This window comes from Rhinolophus hipposideros, assembly GCF_964194185.1.
Source record: "Rhinolophus hipposideros genome assembly, chromosome: 8".
In the NCBI taxonomy this organism is placed as follows: domain Eukaryota; kingdom Metazoa; phylum Chordata; class Mammalia; order Chiroptera; family Rhinolophidae; genus Rhinolophus; species Rhinolophus hipposideros.
In genome coordinates this window covers 9,092,375-9,115,642 of record NC_138054.1, presented here as the reverse complement: position 1 = coordinate 9,115,642, position 23,268 = coordinate 9,092,375, and the positions used below count along the sequence as shown (strand labels likewise).

At 38.8% G+C, this 23,268-nt stretch overlaps 1 protein-coding gene across 2 annotated transcripts in view; it reads left to right on the top strand.

Annotated features, from left to right (window-relative positions):
- The window catches only part of BLOC1S5 (biogenesis of lysosomal organelles complex 1 subunit 5), a 123,889-nt gene that overhangs the window by 42,861 nt on the left and 57,760 nt on the right, over positions 1-23,268 (top strand). The window lies entirely within an intron of this gene.

Sequence of the window (23,268 nt, the reverse complement as noted above, 5' to 3'; positions counted from 1 at the left end):
TCATTTGGAGATAATGGCCTTTAAGAGGGTAATTAAGGTTAAAGGAGGTCATATGGGTGGGGCCCTAATCTATTAGCACTGATGTCCATAAAAGAAGAGGAGGAGACAACAGAGTACTCTCTCCCCACGTACACTCAGAGAAAAGGTCGAAAAACGTTGGCCATCTGCAAACCCGGAAGAGAGGCCTCACCTAAAATGGAATTTTCTAGCATGTTGATCTTGGATTTCTTCCCTCCAGAACAAAATTTCTTTGGTTTATGTTCTGTCCCCCTTGGTATTTTACTATGGCAGCCAGAGCAGACTGACACAGTACTAGACCATGATTCTTATCCCCCATGAACTCACGTAACTCAATAGCAAAAAAAGTCTGATTAAAAATGGGCAGAGGAACTGAATAGACATTTTTTCCAAAGAAGACATACAAAATGCCCAACATTACTAATCATTAGATATCACCTTATACACCTGTTAGAATGATTGTCATCAAAAAGACGAGATAAGTGTTGGCAAGGATGTGGAGAAAAGGGAACCCTTGTGCAGTATTGGTGGAATGTAAATTTGTGCAGCTACTATGGAAACAGTATGGAGGGTTCTCAAAAAGTTGAAAATAGAACTGCCATATGATCTAGTAATTCCACTCCTGGGTATTTATCCAAAGGAAAGAAAATCACTATCTGGAAGAGTTATCTACCCCATGTTTATTGCAACATTATTTACAATACTCAATACATGGAAATAACTTACTTAAATGTCCATGGACAGGTGAATGGATAAAGAAAATGTGATATATAAGAATAAACTTAACAAAAGATGTGGAGGACCTATACACTGAAAACTACAAGACTTTGTTAAAAAAAATTGAAGAAGACATAAAGAAATGGAAAGGTACTCCATGTTCATGGATTGGAAGAATAAGCACAGTTAAAATGGCCATATTACCTAAAGCAATATACAGATTTAATGCAATCTCATCAAAATCCCAATGGCGTTTTCCAAAGAAAAAGAACAAAAAAATCATCATATTTGTATGGAACCACAAAAGACCCCTGAATAGCCAAAGCAATCCTGAGGAAAAACAAAGCTAGAGGTATCACACTCCCTAACTTCAAATTATACTACAAAGCTACAATAATAAAAACATTATGGTATTAGCAGAAAAAAAGACACACAGACCAATGGAACAGAATTGAGAATCCAGAAGTAAACCCACATGTATATGGACAACTAATTTTTGACAAAAGGGCCAAAAACATACAATGGAGAAAAGAAAGTCACTTTAATAAATGTTGGGAACGTTGGAAAGCTATATGCAAAAGAATGAAACTAGACTGCTATTTGATACCATACATAAAAATAAAAGTGGATTAAAGACTTAAATATAAGACCTGAAACAATCAAATAAATAGAAGAAAACACTAAACTTATGGACCATGGTCTCAGAGAGGGTTGTATGAACTTCACCCCAAAGGCGATGGCAGTAAAAGCAAAAAATAAATGAATGGGACTGTATCAAACTAAAAAGCTTCTGCACAGCAAAAGAAACCCTCAACAAAACAAAAAGGCAACCAACCAAATGGGAGGATATTCAGAGGGTGCCAAAAAAATGTATGCACATATTAAGAAAGGAAAACTGTTAAAATTGTAATACTCAATATATACTAATAACAAAAGATGAATACAAGTCATGTTTGACTTCTGCAATTACAAGAGGTGCTCAAAGTGGTTACCATCAGCGTCCAGACACTTCTGATTACAGCGAACTACTGCTTGAGCAACGTTGACTAAAGTGTCCACTTGTATACATTTTTTGGCACCCCCAGCATTTGCAAACAATACCTCTGATATGGGGCTAATATCCAAACTATATAAAGAACTTACAACAATAACAAAGCAATCCAATTAAAAATGGGCAGAGGATCTGAACAGATACTTTTCCTAAGAAGACATACAAATGACCAACACATGTGTGAAAAAATGCTCAGCTTCACTAGCTCTTAGGGAAATGCAAATTCAAACCACAGTGAGATATCACCTCACACCTGTTAGAATGACTGTTATCAACAAGGCAAGTGATAACAAGTGTTGGAGAGGCTGTGGAAAAAAAGGAACCCTCATACACTACTGGTGGGAATGTAAATTGGTGCAGCCACCATGGAAAACAGTGTGGAGGTTCCTCAACAAATTAAGAATAGGGGTGGCCGGTTCCATCAGTGGTTACAGTGCTCATAACACCAAGGTCGCAGGTTTGATTCCCACGTGGGCCAGTGAGCTGCGTCCTCCACTAGATTGAAAACAATGACTTAATTTGGAGCTGAACTGCGCCTCCCACAATTACCGTGTTTCCCCGAAAATAAGACCTAGCTGGACAATCAGCTTACTGCATCTTTTGAAGCAAAAATTAATATAAGACCCAGTCTTATTTTATTATAGCATTTATATAATATAATACTGGGTCTTATATTAATTTTTGCTCCAAAAGACACATTAAAGCTGATTGTCCGGCTAGGTCTTATTTTCGGGGAAACATGGTAGATTGAAAACAACAGCTTGACATGGAGGTGATGGGTCCTGGAAAAAAACACTGTTCCCCACTATTCCCCAATAAAAAAAGAAATAAGAGTAGAGCTACTATAATATGACCCAGTAATCTCTCTTCTGGAGATCTACCTGAAAAAATTGAAAACATTTATTTGTAAAGATATATGTACCTATATGTTTATCGCAGCATTATACACGATAGCCAAGACATGGAAACAACCTAAGTGTCCTTCATTGGATGACTGGATAAAAGAAGAGGTGGTACATGTATACAATGGACTGCTTCTCAGCAGTCCAGGTGGTACATGTACAGGTGGTACATGTATACAATGGACTGCTTGCCATCTGTGACAAGGATGGATCTTGAGAATATCTTGCTGAGCAAAATAAGTCAGATGGAAAAGGACAGGAACCATACGATTTCACTCATGTAGGATATAGAACAGAAAGCAACAAACGAACAAACTAAAACCTCATAGACACAATAGAAGGGCGGTTACCAGAAGGGAAGGGGAGTGAGGGGGAAGATAAAGAGCGTAAAGGGGATCAAATATGTGGTGTCGGAGGCATACTAAACTTTGAGTGGTGAACACACAATGAATATATAGATGATGTATTATAGAATTGTACACTTGAAACCTATGTAATTTTATTAATGAATGTCACCCCAATAAATGTTTAAAGAAGAAAATGAAGTATATATATAATTGAACATTCAGCCATAAAAAAAGAAGGAAATCCTGCCATGTGACAACATGGATGGACATTATGCTAAATGAAGTAAGTCAGACAGAGAAATACTGCACAGTCTCATTTATATGTAGAATCTTACCCAAAAAAAACACATAAAAACAGCAAATAGATTGGTGGTTACCGGAGATGGGCGGGTGGGCAAAAGGAGTGTAGGGGGTCAGAAAGGTACAGACTTACAGATATAAGATTAATAAGATCTAGGGATGTAATGTACAGCATGGTGACTATAGTTAATACCGTATTGTATATTTGAAAGTTGCTAGGACAGTCGATCATAAAAGTTCATCACAAGAAAAGAATTCTGAGGTGATGGATGCTAACTTACTGTGATCCTTTCACAATATATACATAAATCATGCTGTACACCTTTAATACAAGGTTTATGTCAATTATAGCGTAAAACTGGCAGGAAAAATTATATGAGGCTAGCTAGATTATGTTTAAAATTTTCTTTTACTACATAGATCGAATTGACTTCTATGAAATTGCCCATATTGCTAAAATTAAATTCTTCAAAGAAATAATTCTGTAAATGTTTTTAAGATTTCATATAATGCATTCCCTTAAAATAGGATTTGTAGAGAATTTGAAAAGAAAGCCACAGGTTAAATCATTTTTTTTTTAACTTCATGTACTCTGAAATGCTTAAGCAACTTTTTTGGAAATGTATCTTTTTTAAGAAAATAGTTTATAAAATTACAGTGAAATCGTCAGAAAAAAAAATTATGTGGTCAGTTGTGTATTAAATTTCTTTTAAAAATTATGTATCAAATAAACTTAAAGTGGAAAGTATTAATATATTTAATTTTACTAAGAAGTATTTTGACACTAGAGAATATTCTTGGAATCTAAAATTTATAGCTAAAAACCAGCAGGGGTCACTGTGATAACAGATTTTTTTTTTTCTTCCTCTAAACAGTTCTGTGTAGATGGGTGCATACTATCTATAAACAAAGATGTGAAAGAGAGAATTTAAGTTATATCACTGAACAAAAATACCAAGATGTTGGAAAGTATGTACAGTATCCCTGGAAGGTTAAGAGTACTTTTGAGAATTATATTTTTTTCCTAACTTTCTTCGTGTCTCAAATATACGGATTCTTTTAATTGACGGGAGGGTTTTATTGACAGTAAAAGTACAGTAAACCTTCCCTGGTGATGTTTTGGACTTTATATTGAAGTAGAGAATACCGTGTAGTTCATTGGGATACAACTTGTGTAACCCAAACTAAATCATGAAACAGCATTCCCAGTAAAGTTTTAAAAGGGATTTTGAAAAACTTTTCGTCCTTTCCTCCAAATTAAGGTAGAGTTATAATTCCCAAGTTAATTTTTAGAGACAGTAATGGTAATTGGTAGGAAAGAATTAAAGAGTTAGTTGTCAGGGTATTTTTTTCCCATCGAGTATGGATGGGCTAAAGTAGAAGTTAGTAAATGTTATTCATTGAAACATGATGCTGTGTCTGGATTCTATTCTGAGAGAAACATACAGTGTTTCAACCCCTAAAATAAGACCTAGCGGGATGTGCCTAGCTCCAAAGACACATTAGAGCTGATGGTCCCACTAGGTCTTGTTTTCAGGGACATGGCAGTCCATAATTACACTCCATCTTAAAGGAGTTTATAATCGAGTTGTGCACATTTAATAATAAAATAGAAAAACAAAGACCATAATATTACATAATACATGAAAAACTATGATATACAAAGCGATCAGTTTATGATTGAAATAAGTGAATTCCAAGTAGGAACTATCTTTGTGAATTATAATCAGACAACTATTCATAATAAAGATAAAACTTGAATTCAGTAGGATTTAGAGAATGAAAAGGATGACAGTTTAGTTCAATAAGCATGTATGGAGCACCTGGGTTCCACCCACTTTGTATATTTAGACAGTAAAATGAGGGATAAAAAAGTAAATAAAGCTTGGTTTCTTCCCTTGTTTATCAGTAATACAGATGGAAATACTGTCAAAGTCAAAGGATAATTAATAGACTTTGATGTTGAAAACAGTGGTAGATGAGATTGGAAATTGGAAAGTACACTGGTTTGAGGGTCAAGACATACATGTTAGTCATTTTAGTCACCTAGGCTTCTGTCACTAAATTTATACAGGGACTGAAACACATCACTTAGACAATTTTCACACCATTTCCAACTTTAATAATCTGTGCTTCTTCTATAGATAATGAAACTTTAGAGTAAGTGGCATGATGAAAATGTTACAAGAAGGTTACTCTAAGGACTCAGATGTGTGATTGATAGAGGAAATTACTTAGCTGCACATGGATTTTTGAGAATGTAGCTGAAAATAGTAATTCCTAGTCTAAACAGGGCAGTATAGAGATGAAGCTCTTGGTTTGGAATTTAAGATAGTGGGAATTTTTAACATCCATATAGAGACATGTCCATGTGTTTATATTGCTTATGACACTATCACAGCTACAGATTTAGGAAATCGGCCCTATTGCCTTTTCACAGATATTCATAATTGTTAACCCAAGTGACTGAATTTTTGCTTTTGAGAACATTAATCACTATAAATTAGGAAAATCAAGATTAAGATATCAAATATATCTTTGTCTTTTAGATAAATATTTTGCTTTTATATAATTAGTGAAAAACATTACGGGGTTTTATTAAGCAGCTACCCCTATTTAAGGATTTCCCATTTCCTGCCTCAGAAGACTAACTTGTTCAAGAACAAAGAATGTGGTTTTATATCTGGTTTGTATATCTGGTTTTATATGCTGTTTTATATCCCATGCTTCGAACATGTGCTATATATTTAAAAAGGGAAATTCCATATTAGAGAGCTAGTCATGAGTTTGATTAAGGGAGATTTGAATTATATGTGCTGTTTACCTTACGTTTGTGTTTTGCAGTGATTGAATATGAAGGTAAATACTAGATGAATGTGTTTCATTATGTTTAGTCTACACCATCAGGTTTCTAGTCTATCATCACCTAATTTATAATATTTGCTATTTCTCTCAGGAAAGCTTTTAAGGTTAACTATATATGGCAAAAGTAGAACTTTGAAATCTTATCTCTTTGAAAAAGATTGCTTCCAATTAAATATATATTTTTCTAAAAATTTAGGTCATCTGTTTAGAACTTGTGATGAATCTTCAGATGCAAACAATGATATATACATAGTGATTAGGCTCTTGTTTTTTTGTTTGTTGTTGTTGGTTGTTGTTGTTGTTGTTGTTTGAGAAATGTATCCAGAGATTTCAAACTTGTAGATTTCCCTTGCTGTAGCTCTGAAAATCTTGTTTTCAAGTAGGAACAGGGAAACAGAATCCCTTAGTTCCTGAAGGGAGGTTTCTACAGTTTAAGCCAGGACAAATCCTTCTTTTCCCCCAGTCCTGGCCTTCCAACAGTCTACTTCCCTTTCTGTTGTTACACTTTCTGTCTCAAAACAAAGTTCTCCATGTCACTTCCAAATGAAGTCTGACGGTTTCTCTCTTATCTGGTGCTGCAGAGATTTTGAAGTTTTGAATATGATTTGTTGAAAATAAGAAGTAGATGAGAGAAGAGAAGCACACAGACACATTTTTAAATGTACTGAGGTGACAGTGATAGTTCTTTAACTCATGACTGGATAAAGGTATCCCGATTTGCAGGTGCACTGAGAGCCGATTTGCAGGTGCACTGAGAGTCCGTAGCATTTGGCCCTTGATTCTCAGTGTGGCATGTTCTGTGAGGTGACTTGAGTTGGCTGTGGGGTTGCTGCCTACAGGATTCCACTGGGACTGGAGAAATGACAAGTGAGGGTGGAAAGCGTCCCCCGTCGGTTCTTTCCATTTCTTTTTTCCCCTTTCTTGCTCAGTCTCGTCCTGCCATCACAGACCTGGTTACCATGCAGTGAGCCGGTGGTGTTGGTGACCCCAGTCCCAGTGATGTCTGCAGTCATGAGTACAGCAGAGCACCTTCTCCTCCCGGATCTGACGTATACATGCCCCTCGCATACTCATCTTGTTCATTGTCTTACGTTCTCGTGTGGGTGTTTTATTAAGGACATGAAGTAGACTGTACTTGAGTCCTGAAATGCTTGTTTCAAATGTGTGTTTTTTCCCCAGAAGATGAAAAACATGTGTTTTTTCCCCAGAAGATCAAAAGATAAAAACTTGGAGATCATGCCAAACCATTAACTTCCTTGTATATTACAAATGTGTCAGAACTGCCACCTAAACCCCAGATGCCCTCCCTCAGCCCCACATTTACCCCTCCATTCATCTGCTCACATTACAGTAAATGTCTGGAAAGAGCTGTGAGTATTGGCTGCTGTGTCCACTTACCTTGTATTCTCTCTGAGCCCTTGTCTGCCTGCCTTTCAATATCACTCCTCCACTGAAACCCCTCTTGTCAAGGTCACCAGCAACCATGCAGGCCAATCTTTTTTTGTTTTATTTTTATCTTTTTCCCCTTTTTTCCACCCCCGCCCCCCACTCTAGTTCAAGCCGTTGTTTCTCAGTCTAGTTGTGTAGGACACAGCTCCTTGGCCCATGCTGGTGTTATGAGCCTTGTGCTCCCCCCTGCTGAGGCAGTCGGTCGCCAGTTGTCGGTGGGCCGCTCACGGCAGCTCTCGCCGGCTGCCCGCCCCTCAATGGCTGCCGGTAGCACACAGCAGCAACACATAGCAGCCTGCAGCCCCTCATGCCAACCTCCACTGCTCACGGCAGCCCAGCTCCAGGGAGAGCTGTTGTTCAATCTTAGCTGTAGAGGGCGCAGCTCACTGGCCCATGTGGGAATCAAACCGGCGACCTCAGCGTTAGGAGCACAGCACTCCAGCCACCTGGGCCATCGGGCTGGCCCCACGCAGCCCAATCTAATGCTTGATCCTGAGTCCCTATTATTCTGTCTCAGCATTTGACACAGTTGATTACTCCCTCCTTCTAGAAATACTTGCTTCACATGACTTTCTGATTGCCATGTAGTCCTGGTTTGCCTTCTACCTGTCTGGGTATCCCTCTTCTTTCCAGCTTCTAATTACTGATCTGTTTCAGGGTCAGACCTCCAACCTACTCTCTTACCTATAGCCAGTCCTATGACGTTAACTATCAACTCCCCAGTTTATATCTCTAGCGCTGACTTTCCCCCACACACATTCACCTGCCTGGTTAGCATCTCTACTTAGACATCTAAAAGGTATCTCAAACTTTAGTGTTTAAACAGAACTCTTGATGCTCCTTCTTCCCAGGCCTGCTTCTTCCTCAGTCCTCCCCATGTCAGTATACAGCACCACTATTTATCCAGTTGCTTGGATCAAAATCTAGGTACATGCTCCATCTTCCCGCACAGCCCACATCCAATCCATCAGCCAAGTTGGCTGTGCCTTCATCATATATCCCAAATCTAACCCCTAATCCTTATCAAGTCCTCTGCTACAATTTTAGTCGAAGCCCTGCCGCTTCTTGCTTTCACTCTTGACATGCCCCTCATCCATTTTCCACACAGCAGCCTCATATCTTAGAAAGCATAAACCAGATCATGTCCTTTACCTGCTTAAAGCTTTCTAATCACGTCCTCTCCCACTCAGTAAAATCCACATTCCTTGGCAAGCCTGTGAGGCCTTGTCTGTCACGTTTCATCTTCCCCGCTGTGCATCTTGCTTAGTTTCATGTAGCCACACTGACTCTCTTTGCTGTTCTTCAAACACACCCAAGCCCATTGCTACTTGGGAGCCCCTGCCTGACATGCTCTTCCCCCAGATCCTTTCAAGATGCCCACCCTCACTTTCTTTAGGTCTGTTCAAATGTCACCTCACAGAGGCCTTCCCTGACCCTTCAGTCTAAAATAGCACGCTCCCCGACTAGAATATAAGCTCCACTAGGGCATGAAACTGTCTTAATCCATTCTATATTCCTAGTGCCAGACATGGGAGTTACTGATTGATTAGATGGATGGAGGGATAGGTGGATGGATGGGTGGATATGCTGTAGTCTAGCACTCTTTTCACCTGGATTTCCTCACACTGGATTTTTTAAAACGGTAGCATGAAAGAACTGAGATAATTCTAAATAGCTTAATTCTACATTTGGTAATAGATTTTTAAAAGCACTTAAAGAGAATACATCCTTAAACTTTTGAATGACAGGGCTGGGCATAAATATTCCATAGAAATGGTTTCCTATTTATTGAAGTATCATAGCATCATAACATACTCTTAAGGGAAAAATATAACCTCTCGACAGCAACTATAGGAAACTAATGTTAAATCGTAACAGAGACTCTTAACTAGAAAATTTTCAGTACATTTCATTTCATTGGCAAACTATCCAAATAATAACCTCTATTAAGAGAAGATATGACCATTGTATCAAAACTGATTCAGAAGTATCTGAGAACCATAAGAGATGGGATAGCTAATGGGGGAAGAGTGTCCACTATGAGTTCAAATTCTACGTTTTCTATTCATTAACTAGATGACCATGGATAAGTTATTTAACCTCTCTGCCTCAGTTTCCTCATCTGTCAAATGGGGGTGGTAAAAGTACCGAAATTTACTCTATAAGTTTGTTTTGAGAATTAAATGAGTTGACTTATGTAATACATTAATACGTAGCCTGACATAAGTGCTATATTTAATGTTGCTTTATGACAATTTAATCATCATCATCAGCTCTAGGTGTCCATTTGGGAATGTACTCTTTGTAAGCCATCCATAACGAGGTTGATAGGCCATGATCATAAGTAGTTAAAACTTTTTAAAATGAAGTCCGTAGCAGTTCCCCTTGGAGCAGTTAGCTGGATTATACTGCTTTCTATGATCTTAAAATACATATTAAAGCCAAAGAAATACTAGTTTTGTAAATCCTTAGATGGCACACCCATACAGCTGGTACCACAAATGATGTCACGTTTCAGGAAGATCAGCTAATATATTCCATGGAATCAAAGGTACTTCTCAGGATAAAATGTGTTTTACTTCTAGTTCCCAGGCTGGTCTTTGATTCAGACCCAAATTAGAGAAAAATCTAGCCTTTCAAATAGGTCTCTGCTGAACCCATTTTGATAATTTACTGAAGTTATTCATTACCACATTTAGTAATTTAGGTGAAATTTCTCATTTCTCAAAACAAGTTTTGCTTACACCCTTTCAAAAGAATGTTATTGGTATGTGGGTAGGTTGTCTGGAGCCAGCCTCTTATCTGGCGACCAGATTCAAAAAGTCTGAGCTCAGCGAAGTGACTTAGCCCACATGCTTTTGTTTTGTTTTGTTTAATAAGCATGTATGAGCCTTGCTAAAACACAGTGCTACCCCCATCTAGGAACAATGCTGCACATATCATTTCCTGAAATAATGGAGTTGGAAGGCAATTATCTACTCACAAAACAGGCTGAAACAACAGTTCCTGATATTCTTCTCAAATACTTTAACTTCCCAAGGAATCCGGAAAAAATAATTCCATGAGACAGTGTTGTGAATGAAGGTATGCTGTTTCAGTTTCCTTCACTGGAATCCAGTAACCAGCAGTAATGAATTACCACCCACGCGCCGTTTCCAAGGGACTCTGGCTGGGTGAGCTGTCTGTCTGCTTTGGGAACACCGCACAGCCTATAGCCCCTGTGACAGCATGGCCTTGAGCTCCCTTTTGTTCACTTTTGGGAACCATCTCAGAGATTACCTGCAGCTTCTGGAACTATACTTAATTATGGCATTGTTTTCCTTTTACTCCTAAAGAGAATTTGGGACTTTGGTTTCACATTCCCAAACAAGAAGTGTATACTTTCTAGAAAGACTGAATGTCTATTTCATCAAAACATGTTTTCAAGTAGTGTGAGAGAGCGCTTTATGAACCCGTGGCTCCTTCATCTTGAATGTGGGTTGGTCGGGATTTATTAAAAGGGCTGTCTCCTCTGTGACATTGCCAAAGTAGCCCAATGATGTTCATGGCAAAAAATAGAAGTTAAGAAGACTTCTAATATTTAGACATTACCTTCTTGAATTCTCATTTGAAAGAAAACTAGCACAATATTTTATTTCAGGGATGCACATACAGATTTTCGTCATGTGCTACAAAAAAATTGGGGTTAGTCATCTGGACGTTGAGCCTATATGATGCCAATTATAAAGCTATTTGGAAACTTCCAGAAGATTGCCTGTCTCAAATTTCATCTGAATATTTGACTTTGTGTTGGCATATCCTCTCCACTAAATAGAAGGTATGATATATTGTGTGTAAGTGTCACAGGAGTGACATTTAGTGGAATGAGGAGAAACTTGAGACACTGTAACATTACTTAAGGAGGTTGTATAAGCTGTCTCCGGAAGTTTTGGGTAGACAGATAGACTATTTTCAGTCTGGCTTATTTGGGTATTCATAAATCTTCTCTCTGTCTGGAAGCTTAGGTATTGATTTAGTGGCTTTTCATTCTGATACATCACAATTAAATTGATTGACATTTTCTCTAATGAAATGTATAACTTTTAGAAGTGTAGTTGAAATTTGCATCTAAAATTGATTATTTCTGATTGTATCAGCAATTGACCAATTCTTTGGAAATAGTAGAAATAGCTATATTGAAGTCTTCTTCCTTTAAGACATCTCTCCATTGAGCCTGGCCCTTACTTAGCTGGTTGACATTCTTTATCTGGCTCCTAATGGTCACTTGTCCACATTAGAGATTTCCTTACCACTTTGTCGCGTCCAGCATGACAAGAGCAGTGGGAAGCAAGGAGGGCGGCACACGGTTAATAAAATAAAATAAAATAAAATAAAATACCAAAAAAAAAAAAAAAAAAAAAAAAGACAGTAGACAAGAATAGAGTGCAAGCAGGGCCAAGGACTGCAGCCTCAAGGACTGAGCCCCGAATTGGGCCAATGCATGGCTTTTATTAGTTAGTTGTGGAAGTGAAAAGTAAAGCTTGTCAATCTCAAGATCTGTGAATCCCATACATTAAAATAGGAAACTGATTTAAGCCAATTACCCTTGCCTCCAGGCAGCCGAATTAAGTCTCAGGATAAGTAAGGCCCCAAGGGACAAAATCTTTATGCATATAAATAGATGGAGAGCACATCATTGAGTCACCTCCCCTGCAGGTTGTGGGAAGGAATGCAGCCACAGAGGCAGAGGCTCTCCTTAGCCAGGGGAAGGTGGGGGGCTGTGCCCACCTCTAAAGACCCCGTGAGTTCCCCAGATGGTCCCCATGTGGCTGTGTCTGGCTTGAGCCCCCCCTTCCCCCCCCTGCTGTGGGGAGTCATACCCGTCTTTGACTAGCCAGCCATATTTTGGGGCCAAACAGGGACACATAAGGTATAAGCACAAAGGTGAAGCAAAGTCCCTGAAAGGATCTGTCTCACAGACTCTCCTTTCTTTAGGGGCAGGTATGAGGGGACAGACAGGTAGGCTGCTGCCTGGCAACACCACTTGACATTGTCTCCTTTGGACTCCTACTGACTCTTTTCAAGCCGACATTCAGATTGAGAAACTGTGGATGGAAGTGGGTTAATTTGTTTCATTGAAAAGATAACAGATAAAATTAAGAACATTTAAAGAAGAGCCCATGACAAAAGCTCAAATGAAATTAGGGCTGTGCCACTGCGAGGTAATGGACAGAAAGCGCCGCGTGTGGTTCTGCGGGTTGTGGTGAAAGTCGTCTTTCTGGATGAAAGAGGTCCAGACCTGAGGCCTTTTGTGGAGTACGCTAGGGCCAAGCTTCAGAGATCTTAGGCCTAGTGTAAGAACTTAGAAAGTGAGCTGTGTCTGCAGCCTTAAATCAGTTGTCTTCGTTGTTTGGGCTATAGTTTGTATCAGTGGAATCGTTTTTGGCTTCTTATCGTGGGTCAATCCCAGGATTGGCTTAACAATAGTTAGCCAAATCCATAAATTCAGTTCCCTCAGAAAGAAATCACCAGCTATGAATAATCAACACATCTACAAAGCACTTAAATCCTAATGACTGCCATATGTACTGGGGGTGCCAAAACAATGTACTCATTTTAAGAGATGTTATCTATGTGTTACTTTTCAAAGTTGAATTACGTAGCAATGTGTAGTATGACGTTCACTCAAAAGAAGGCATTAATCATAATGAATGCTAGCGTCATTCATTGTATTACAATTTTAATACAGTTTTTTCCTTTCTGAAAATGTGTATACATTTTTTGGGCACCCTCTGTATTTAAGGATGCGTATTATTAATGTTTTCTAGTATCATCCTTATTTCCTTGATAATATAGCAGTTCAGTAAAATATATTATACCTTTTTAAATGCCAAGAGTTTGTTAGCCTTCAACAACTGTGTACATTGCAGGTACTAGGTACCTAAATGCACTAAGCACATAAAGTAGGAAAGTTAAGAGTTCGTTCCTCATTTTCAATTCATTGTTACCCATGCTGGATAAATGATAGATTGTGAATCTGTATTTATCTTAATAGATTTTATAAGTGTTTTAAAATAGAGAATGAATTTTTTTCTAAAGCAAGATCTCTTAGACTGTATCCAGGGGCTTGCATCCCTAATCCAGTCAACATTTATCCGGTTTTTCCGATGTACTTTGCAAAGTACAGGGTATGTAAACAAAGTATAATGTGTGGATACTGCCTGTAACGAGCTTTAGGTGAAGAAGCAAAGGCTAATTTAAATGACATCGTTGGAAAACAATTTAAAACTAAATTTTAGAATGCTTGGATTGTACAGGAAGAAATTGTGCAGGAAGAAATCACTGTAGACTGAAACACTTTATCTCCCAAGGAGGCTTCATTGAAGAGGCAGGGGTAAGAGATGAGTAGAATATAACTGGACAGAAAAGAAAAGAGACAGAAACATTTATGGAACCTCTTCTGAATGCCAGATTGATAAGTAGTGGCTTCCCGGGCACAACCTCATTAGTTGTGCAGTGTAGACATATATAGCCCTGTTTATGCATGAGAACGTGAAGGATTCAGGAGATTGAATAGCTTGCTCAAGCTTATGCAACTCATGAGTTGCTACTAAGTAGTGATTAAGATTATCAGTTCTGAATTCCAGGCACTTTGGGATTTGAATCTCATCTCCTCTACTGACTGGCTATGCTTAATTTCTTTGTGCTTCAGTTCTTCAACCTGTAAACTATGGAAAATAATAATATCTACCTTATAGGTTTAGTTTGATGAGTAAACTACAGGTAACCCCCATGTAACACAGCCTTCTATAACACGGTTTCACTCTAACACGGTTCAAGAATTGCGGGGAACCTTCATACAACATAGCATCCTAGAACATCGTTTCACTCTAACACGGTTTGAGAATTAGAGAAATCCCCGAACAACACGGAGCGTATAGGCGCTTTTAAGAGCAAAAGATATCTCATTTGAAATGTTTCATTCAAGCGTGGATGTTGTATCAGATGTGACTACAGAATCTTAAAATTTATTATAATTTTAAATCTATTTTGTTTGTGGAGTATTAAGTTCAGAGGATGTACATATCTTGTCAAAAAGAAAATGCCCTCGGTTCATGGTGCTTAGCAGTGATGATGAAGAAAACATTATTTAATACATATTAATATATTATACTTTGGCTGAAAATTGCTTTAATAAAGATATTTCTCTTAATCATAAAAATATAATAGTATGTTTTTAAAATTTTTGGAACCTAACCCCCTTGTTTGTACTAGTTCTTTGTTTCGTATAGCACGGATTCAAATAACACGGCATTTTTAGGGACCTAACAACCGTGTTATACGGGGGTTGCTGTACTTAATGAGACAAAGAACTTAGCACACTTTCTGACACTGTAGCAACTCAATAGATGTTGAATGGATATAGATAGAGAGAATCTGAGGGAGATTCATGTTTACATCTTGTCTGACTGACTCCAAAGTCTGTACTTCTTTGTATTATATTACTACCCTGCAGAGAGAGCAGGTAGAAAATTCCAGACAGAAGAATAAGAACAAACATTTTGTCTGCTAAAGAAAGGTGAAGTCTTCTTGCCTGAATAGGGTTGGATTAGGGAACTCATGAAAAAGTGATGGGATGAAAAAGAAGGAAATTAATTATATGGGGCTTACAAGCTAGGCAGAGGGAGACTCGATGCCATGTGGACCTGGAAAGCCTGTTCGTCCATGGTCCGAAGAATGGCAAGATGCAAGTGTTTCTCTAAGCTTGTATGGGGTAAGGGTGGGGGCTCTGGGAGTCAGTGTGGGAAGCTGCCAAGCAAAGCGTGAGGTAATGTGGTCCTGCCCTGGGGGAAATACGGAAAGCCAACAGAAAGGACACACGTGGGAGGACACTGGTACTGGCGACACCACCTGACTCAGCCGACAGAACAGCTGCTGGGAGCTCGGGGCTGCCCCAGCACTACTAGACTCCGCACCATTACTGATGCTCCTTGAAACTACCAAAGCTTCAGTCAACTTTAAATTAACTAAAAATGATTCTGTCATGATTAAAGGAAAAAATCAATAAAGTTTTATTCCAGATAATCACCAAATTAAATGAATGAGAAAAATGTAATAGTATACCACAGAGTTTCTTGACATCATTTTTCTGCTTCAGCAAGCCACACATACTGTTTTAATGCCTACTTATAATTTACTAACGATTTAGTAAATTGACAATACTTCTCAAAAGACTTGACATTTCTGATTTTATATCCCGTTTTCCCCATTGTTTACATCTTCACCTGATAACATATGTCCAATTTGAATACAATGATACCCAAGCTTCTTTCTTAGCAATATAGACTAGTGATTATACCCAATAGATCTTATCATTAAGTACAAAGGTTAATATCTGAAGATAAAAAAGAGCAAGTGGCATGTATTAGCTGAATGGTTCCTGAGCTAATCCTTTGGTTATTAATCTAAAAGTATCTATAGGTCTTGCTAGCCTGAATCTGACAAATTATTAGTAATTATTATTATATTCATCCAGTCACTGGAATGAAAACATAAAGGAATTGCAGTAATAATAGTAATAATTATAACGGGTTAGGAAAAAATATGTCATAATGATTAAGGATACGAAATTGGAATCAGAGTCATGGAGTCATGACCTTACACCTCACTAGCTGAATAAACTTAACACGTAACTTTGTGTTCTGTAACCCTCAGCTTCCTCATTGGCTTGCTCTGAGAGCTGGGATATTTGTGTCAGACAGTATCTGGCACTTTAAAAATGCTCACTTTTTTTTTTTTTTTAATACTTAAAGTTGTATCATACATTATAGTTTCCAAAAATAAATTGCTCACATATTTATTTTATTTGAACCTGTCAGTCCTGCTGTGAAGTAGGCAGGGAAGGTGCTGTTATTCTCATCTGACAGTAAAAACTGAAGTTCAAAGAGGTGTTAAGTAGCTTAGCTTACTTAATTAGTTAATTAGTTAACGGCAAATCCAGGACTCAAACTCTGGTGCTCTTCCCTCTAGATTTTTCAGCTGCATGTATCAAAAACAATACAGTGGCAAGGAACCCTGACTTCCATGAACTTAAGAGCAGGTCAGTGATAGCAGTAATTTCCAAGTGCCAGTCCAGTCAGTGATAATATATGACAGAGTATTCCTGTCTGCGTCATTCAGATTCTCAGGCTAAATGGTGAAATGAGAAAATGGGGGTCAGTATAGTGAGTTTTAAATAGAGTTAAATTTATTCAAATTGAAGGACTGCCTTTTACTTTAAGGTTATATCTTTCCTATTTTTTGATGTTAAAATATTCTTATGAAATGCTGACAGAACATAGTTATTTTTTGTTGACATCGTTAGTTGATGTAATAGTACTTTCAGAAAACCCCATTAGGCCACAAATTTTGTATTACAAATTTTCTAGTCCAAAATTTGAGAATCCCGGCTCTAGTGTGATTTCATTAATTCAGGTAGTTTAAGTTTACAGTGTTATTTAGTTTATCTACATAAAGGCATAAAATCAGGCACTTGGATTTTTATACAATTTTGATTTTTTTTTAAAGATTTTATTGGGGAATGAGAACAGGACTTTATTGGGGAACAGTGTGTACTTCCAGGACTTTTTTCCAAGTCAAGTTGTTGTCCTGTCAATCTTAGTTGTGGGGGGTGCCGTTCAGCTTCAAGTTGTTGTCCTTTCAGTCTTAGTTGTGGAGGGCGCAGCTCAGCTCCAGGTCCAGTTGCTGTTGTTAGTTGCAGGGGGCACAACCATCCCTTGTGGGAGTCGAACTGGCAACCTTGTGGTTGAGAGGACGCGCTCCAACCAACTGAGCCATCCGGGAGCTCAGCGGCAGCTCAGCTCAAGGTGCCGTGTTCAATCTTTAGTTGCAGGGGGCGCTTCCCACCATCCCTTACAGGACTCGAGGAATTGAACTGGCAATCTTGTGGTTGAGAGCCCACTGGCCCCTGTGGAAATCGAACCGGCAGCTTTCAGAGTTAGGAGCATGGAGCGCCAACCGCCTGAGCCACGAAGCCGGCCCTACAATTTTGATTTTATCTCTATTTTGTGTTACCTAGGTCACTGATTCTTAGCTCTTTTTGGCAGAAATCACAGACCATTTTGAGAACCTGATAACTATAGATTCCTCTCACCACCTCCAAACCCCCCAAAAGCACATACACAAACAAGTGTTAGTACAAATTGAGTAGTTCACAAACTTGGTGGTACCCAGGAACCTCTAGGTAGTTTTAGTTGGTTTGTTCATGTAACCTATTTTGTTTGTTGGTTTTTTTCATCTTGTTTGTTTTGCTCTGTTAGGTGTTAGGGTTTATACAGGTGAGACTGGTTTTACAAGAGACTGTGTGGAAGGCCCAGTGCCAGAGCCCAGTGTTTATTTGGAGGTCCCTACACGTTGTGTGGTTTCTCAGGCAGAACTGGCATTTGATGGAAAACTGTGAAATATTATTAGAATATACTGTGTTGGCAAGGAAGTGGGGAAGAAGGACTTATATACAGTTGGTGAGAGTTTAAATGAATGTAATATCTTTGGAGGACAATCTGGAAATATCTATCAACATTTAAAATGCACATACTTTTTTTTTTTTTTTAACCTCTGGATAACAGGTCTATTGTCATTTTTGTAAATTATCAACACAAAACCATTGCTCAAGGTTCCCAGCCCACAAGACATTGCAGTTGGAGACGCAGTGCCGTCCTGTCACACAGCAGGGAGAGTGGTCAATGCTGCTCAGGGTGACTCATTTCTCCTCTTTTCCTTTTGTCATAAAGACCACAGACGAAAATGCACATACTTGTATTTGTATATGAAGACATGTATACAAAGATCTTTGTTGGAGTCTGTTCATATATGAGCAAACTACTGGAAATGCATAAATATCCATCAATAGGGAACTGATTAAATAAATGATGGTATATTCAAGCTAGAATACTGTGAAGCCATGAAAAAGGATGAAGTAGCACTATTTATGACCAAGATATACTGTTAGGTGAAAATGCTTTTTTCAAGGAGGAAATGCACACATACGTGGGTTTGGGTATTCTGGAAGCATATGCCAGCAGCTAGTAATAATGACGAGCTTGGAGGTGGAGAGAAAAGGGTCTACAGTAGGTGAGATACTTATTTTCCTATTTATCGTAGTGCTTAACTAATTTTAATCAGATCCTTGTATTATTGCTTATTCATTTTTTTAAAAAAGCTAGTTTGAAAAAAAAGGAATTAATTTTTAAAATTACTGTGCAATATGAGAAAAAGAGATTAGAGGATATTTAGATTAAACTGCCTAAATGAAAGGGGATGGTACAAAATGAACAGACTTTTCTTTTTGCCTGTTTTCTAATGGGAGAAGAAGGGGGCACTTGATGGAGTTAAGAACTAGTCAATGAATAAATCAAAGGAAATAGCTTTTCACACAGTATGTGGCCAGTCGAAGGAATTTGCCGCCACAGGCAGCCATAGAGTCAAATACTATGGCTGGGTTTTTTTTCTTTTTCCTTTTTGGAAGTCTGGTCACTTATGTCCAGTCATAACATTTGCAGTTATGCAAGAGAAGATAAGGATAATCAAATCTGATGGTGCAGGATGTAAGCTGATCATTACAAAGGAAGGAATTTCTCCCCAATCTCCCTTCTTTTTTGGCTTTTCCAAAGCCTCAGAATAACATTACACAATTAGCTAGGTCCGCTTTGAAGAACTGACAGTACTTCCTCTGAATCATTAGGTATTATTCATGGCCCAGGGAAGAATTCCAGAGCTGCCAGGGCAGCAAAGCTCATAACTCTCTTTTTGCACCCAGAGTGATGGCCCCTTCAGTTTCGAGTTAAGCATTTTGGCAGGGCAGTCGTCCTGCTGCGGCACGACTCCTGCCATTCCCAGGAAAGAACACGTTCAAAGGGAAATAATCGGTTTCAGTTCTTCTCCTGTGGAGCTGGCCATCTTGTATAATATAAGCGACAAACCCTAGATTATTAAGGGAGGGCCTGATTGGATATTCAGGAAATAATTCATGCTTTTTTTCCTCTTTCTCTTTCCTTCCTTGGCTCCAGCTAGTAATGAATCCCTCCAGCAGGGGATAGGCAGAAGACATAAACCAGCACTTACCAATCTCATTTAGCCCCAGTTACAGGTTTGACATTGTTATTAGTCTCGTTTATCCACATGACTTAAGAAATACTGCACCCGTGTACCTCTTGTGTTTCAAGATCAAGAGTAGAATGTATCAAATTGACTTGCATTTGAGCAAGTAAGTGGAGTGTAGAATGGTATACTATGTCAGCGTGAGCAAGATAAGTTGCACTTAACAAAATCCACTGCAGATTGACTCCATTCTTTCCCTCCCATGTGATCCGGTCAAGGGCAAACCTTCAAGTGTCTAACCACAGGAATGAAAGGACTCTGTCATTAAAAGGGATTTCTCCCATATTGTGGAATCCAGTAGCTGGCAGACTGGGTATTTGTTAAATGTGCAGGATAAATGTGCTTCCCTTCCTCAGTGTTGTGCTTTGCAGAGCCTTTTCTGTCAGCCAGCAGTTGGATGACATATAGACAACACAATTCGTGATCTCAGGCCCATCTGGTACTGGACGCAGCAGTATCTTGTGTGTCCCACATATAGGGTTCAAAACAGTTGGTCATCCAAACACCCAAAGGCAGGAGAAAATTTGTTTCCATTATTATTACTTATCTTAATTACATGCTAGAAAGTTCCAATTGAACTTTAAAACAAAAATCTCTCATTACATTTAATTACACAGTCATGCACCAATTAACAACCAGGATACGTTCTGAAAAATTCATCATTAGTTGATTACATCATTATGTGTGAACATGATAGAGTGCAAACCTAGATGGTACAGCCTACTACATACCTAGGTTATATGGTAAAGCCTATTGCTCTGTAGGGGCTGCCCTTTTGGGTTCTTGGCTGAGACATCCCTCAAATAAATGACAGATTAACAGCAGAAAAATAAGCAAAAGTTTAATAACATGTATATCTCCATGTTAAATGCATTTCTTAGGGAGAGACCTAAGAAAACTGAGCAACTGGTCAAAATGGTGGAAGTCACCACCTTAAATACCATCTTCAGCTGAAGACGAAAGATGTGGGGGAGTGGGGAGAGTCAGTTATGAGAGGTGACCAGGAAGAGCACAGTAAACAAGGGTAAGGTTATTATGCAGACTTAAATCCTTGTCTTCTGCTTTGATAAGAGTTTCTAGTTTCAACCCTCTCTTCCAGGTACTGTGAGGAAGACACCCTTACAAATGGAGATTTCCTTTACAAATCTAAATGTATTTTACAAAGAGTAACTTCTGTTTGGTTTTCAGAGCTTCTCCCACGTCTACTTTTTCTTAAAATTAGCCAGCCTAAAGTAATCCTTATGGCAAATAGACATATTTGGAGGCAGCAAATTCTGTTTCCATACAGCTCCTACGCTACAGACCTATACAACATGTCACTGTACTGAATACTGTAGGTAATTGTAACATAGTGGTAAGTATTTGTGTGATGTGTTGCACTACAATGTCATGAAGGCTATGACATCACTAGGCAATAATGTTACCATGCTGAGGGTCTGGCTGCTCACCACACAAAAGCCAAAACTCCAGAGGCGAGGTTGGTGGAAAGAAAAGCAGGTTTATTCCCAATGCCAGCATTAAGGGAAGACAGTGGACTCCTTGTCACAAAGACTGCCTTCCCACTCTTAATCACCACCAAAAGTTTTATAGGCATGTAAGGAGAGGCAGAACAAAGGAAAAGAAGTTGTCCGCCAATTCCTGAAAAAGGCACTTCCCAGAGGCTGGATTGTTTCAAGGATAGGAGTGGATCTTAAACAGATGTAAAAACTTCTTTCAAATTATTGAGCCAGGTATGCATACAGTTTGAAGTAAACAACCATTGAAACTGGTGGGTGTGCACAGTAAATATATAGTAAACAGAGTCATCAAAGTTTGGAGGGAGGGAAGAAAAACAAAGCAAAGAAAAGCTTTCAGAAAGTCCCAAGCTAAACTATACTGTTAAACCAAATTACACTAGAGCAGGGGTTTCCAAACTGCGGCCCGCAATCCATTTTTAATTGGCCCGCAGCAAATTCCAAAAATATGTTTAGTTTACTTAAATAAACCAGGTGAAGCAATATGTACTTCACCTCGAGTGAGTGGCCCAGCTGTTTGTGTATTTTACCACATATGGCCCTTGGTAAAAAACGTTAAAGAAAGTTTCGACACCCCTGCATTAGAGGTTTAAATCTCAAAATAGAAGATTCGGTGTCACTGTTACAATAGTTTTTTTAGCTCCATTATAATTTTATGAGACCACCATTTTATTATTATTTTTTCTAAATTTTCACAACAGGTTGACATCATTTTATTCATCGGCATGTGTGTACCCTGTTATTGCATGGTTTGGTCTCTAAGTAGTTGGCCATTTCTCACTGGCTAGACCTTGGAGATTTTGCAGATAGCTCTGAGGTTCCTGGACTCCCTCTGAAGTTCTGGCTGCCCAGGTGGCCACATGAAGTGGTGGGTTTCTCCACACTTTCTTGGTCCTCCTGTGGCTCATTTCCATTTTGATTCAGTGCCTCATTCAGCCTGTGATAATGGCCAAACAGTGTTGGCCTTCTAGCTTTCTTAGACTTAACAGAAGGCCTGGGAGTTTTAGGAGAGGCTTTTTTTCTTGAACTCCTTTGAAGGGGTCTTTTTACCCCCATGGTTGTCTCGGGTACCTCATCTCTGCCTCTGGATTTGAATGGACAGGTGGCCTTCCTCTTCTTCCTCCCTTTGGTGCTTGGGGTTGGATTTTCCCTAATGCTAGTTACTTGCAGTTTCCTGGTCACCCTTACCACATCAATGCCTCCCAGTGGTCTTGAGAGACCACCATTTTATATGTGGTCCTTCCATGACTGAAGTCATTCAAGGATGCCTGACTGTAATTCCTTCATTTGCTATCCATTCCCATTGCACCATGTGCAATCCCAACTTTCAACCATTGTAGGAGACCATTCCATTTCCAGTGCTGTCCAGTGCTTTCTGTAGTGATGGACAAGTTCTGTGTCTGTGCTGTCCAACACGGTAGCCACATGTGGCTACTGAGCACTTAGAATGTGGCTAATGTGACTGAGGAAATCAATATTTAACATAATTTGATTTTCACTAACTTGTAAACAACAATGCCATCTGAACGTTAGCATTCCTTGTGTCCCCAGTCCATTTTGACATTAGCATCTAGGCTGAAGTGACATACAGAAGTGACTACTTCTGTGACATACAGAAGTGACATACACAAGTGACATAGCCATTTTCTTCTTTCCTGGAAAGAGCATTGGCTCTCTTTTGTCATTAAATTTAAAAGCAATGCTAAGATATCACTTTGCTGTTTTCACACAGTTTTACGAAAAGTGAAACAGTATTGTCACTATGCAAAGGCTGCAGTTGTCACTCAGATCCTGTCATGAGGCCTGTGCTCGTCCGTCCGTAATACCTGAATGGCAACCTCAACAAACAACAGTAATGAGGCCTCTTTTTCTAAATGGAATAAGTTTGAATAAAAATCTAAAAATCTAATGTTTGCATAGCCAAGAGCAACATAAGGTACTGGGAAATTCCATCAGTATGCCAAGCAACT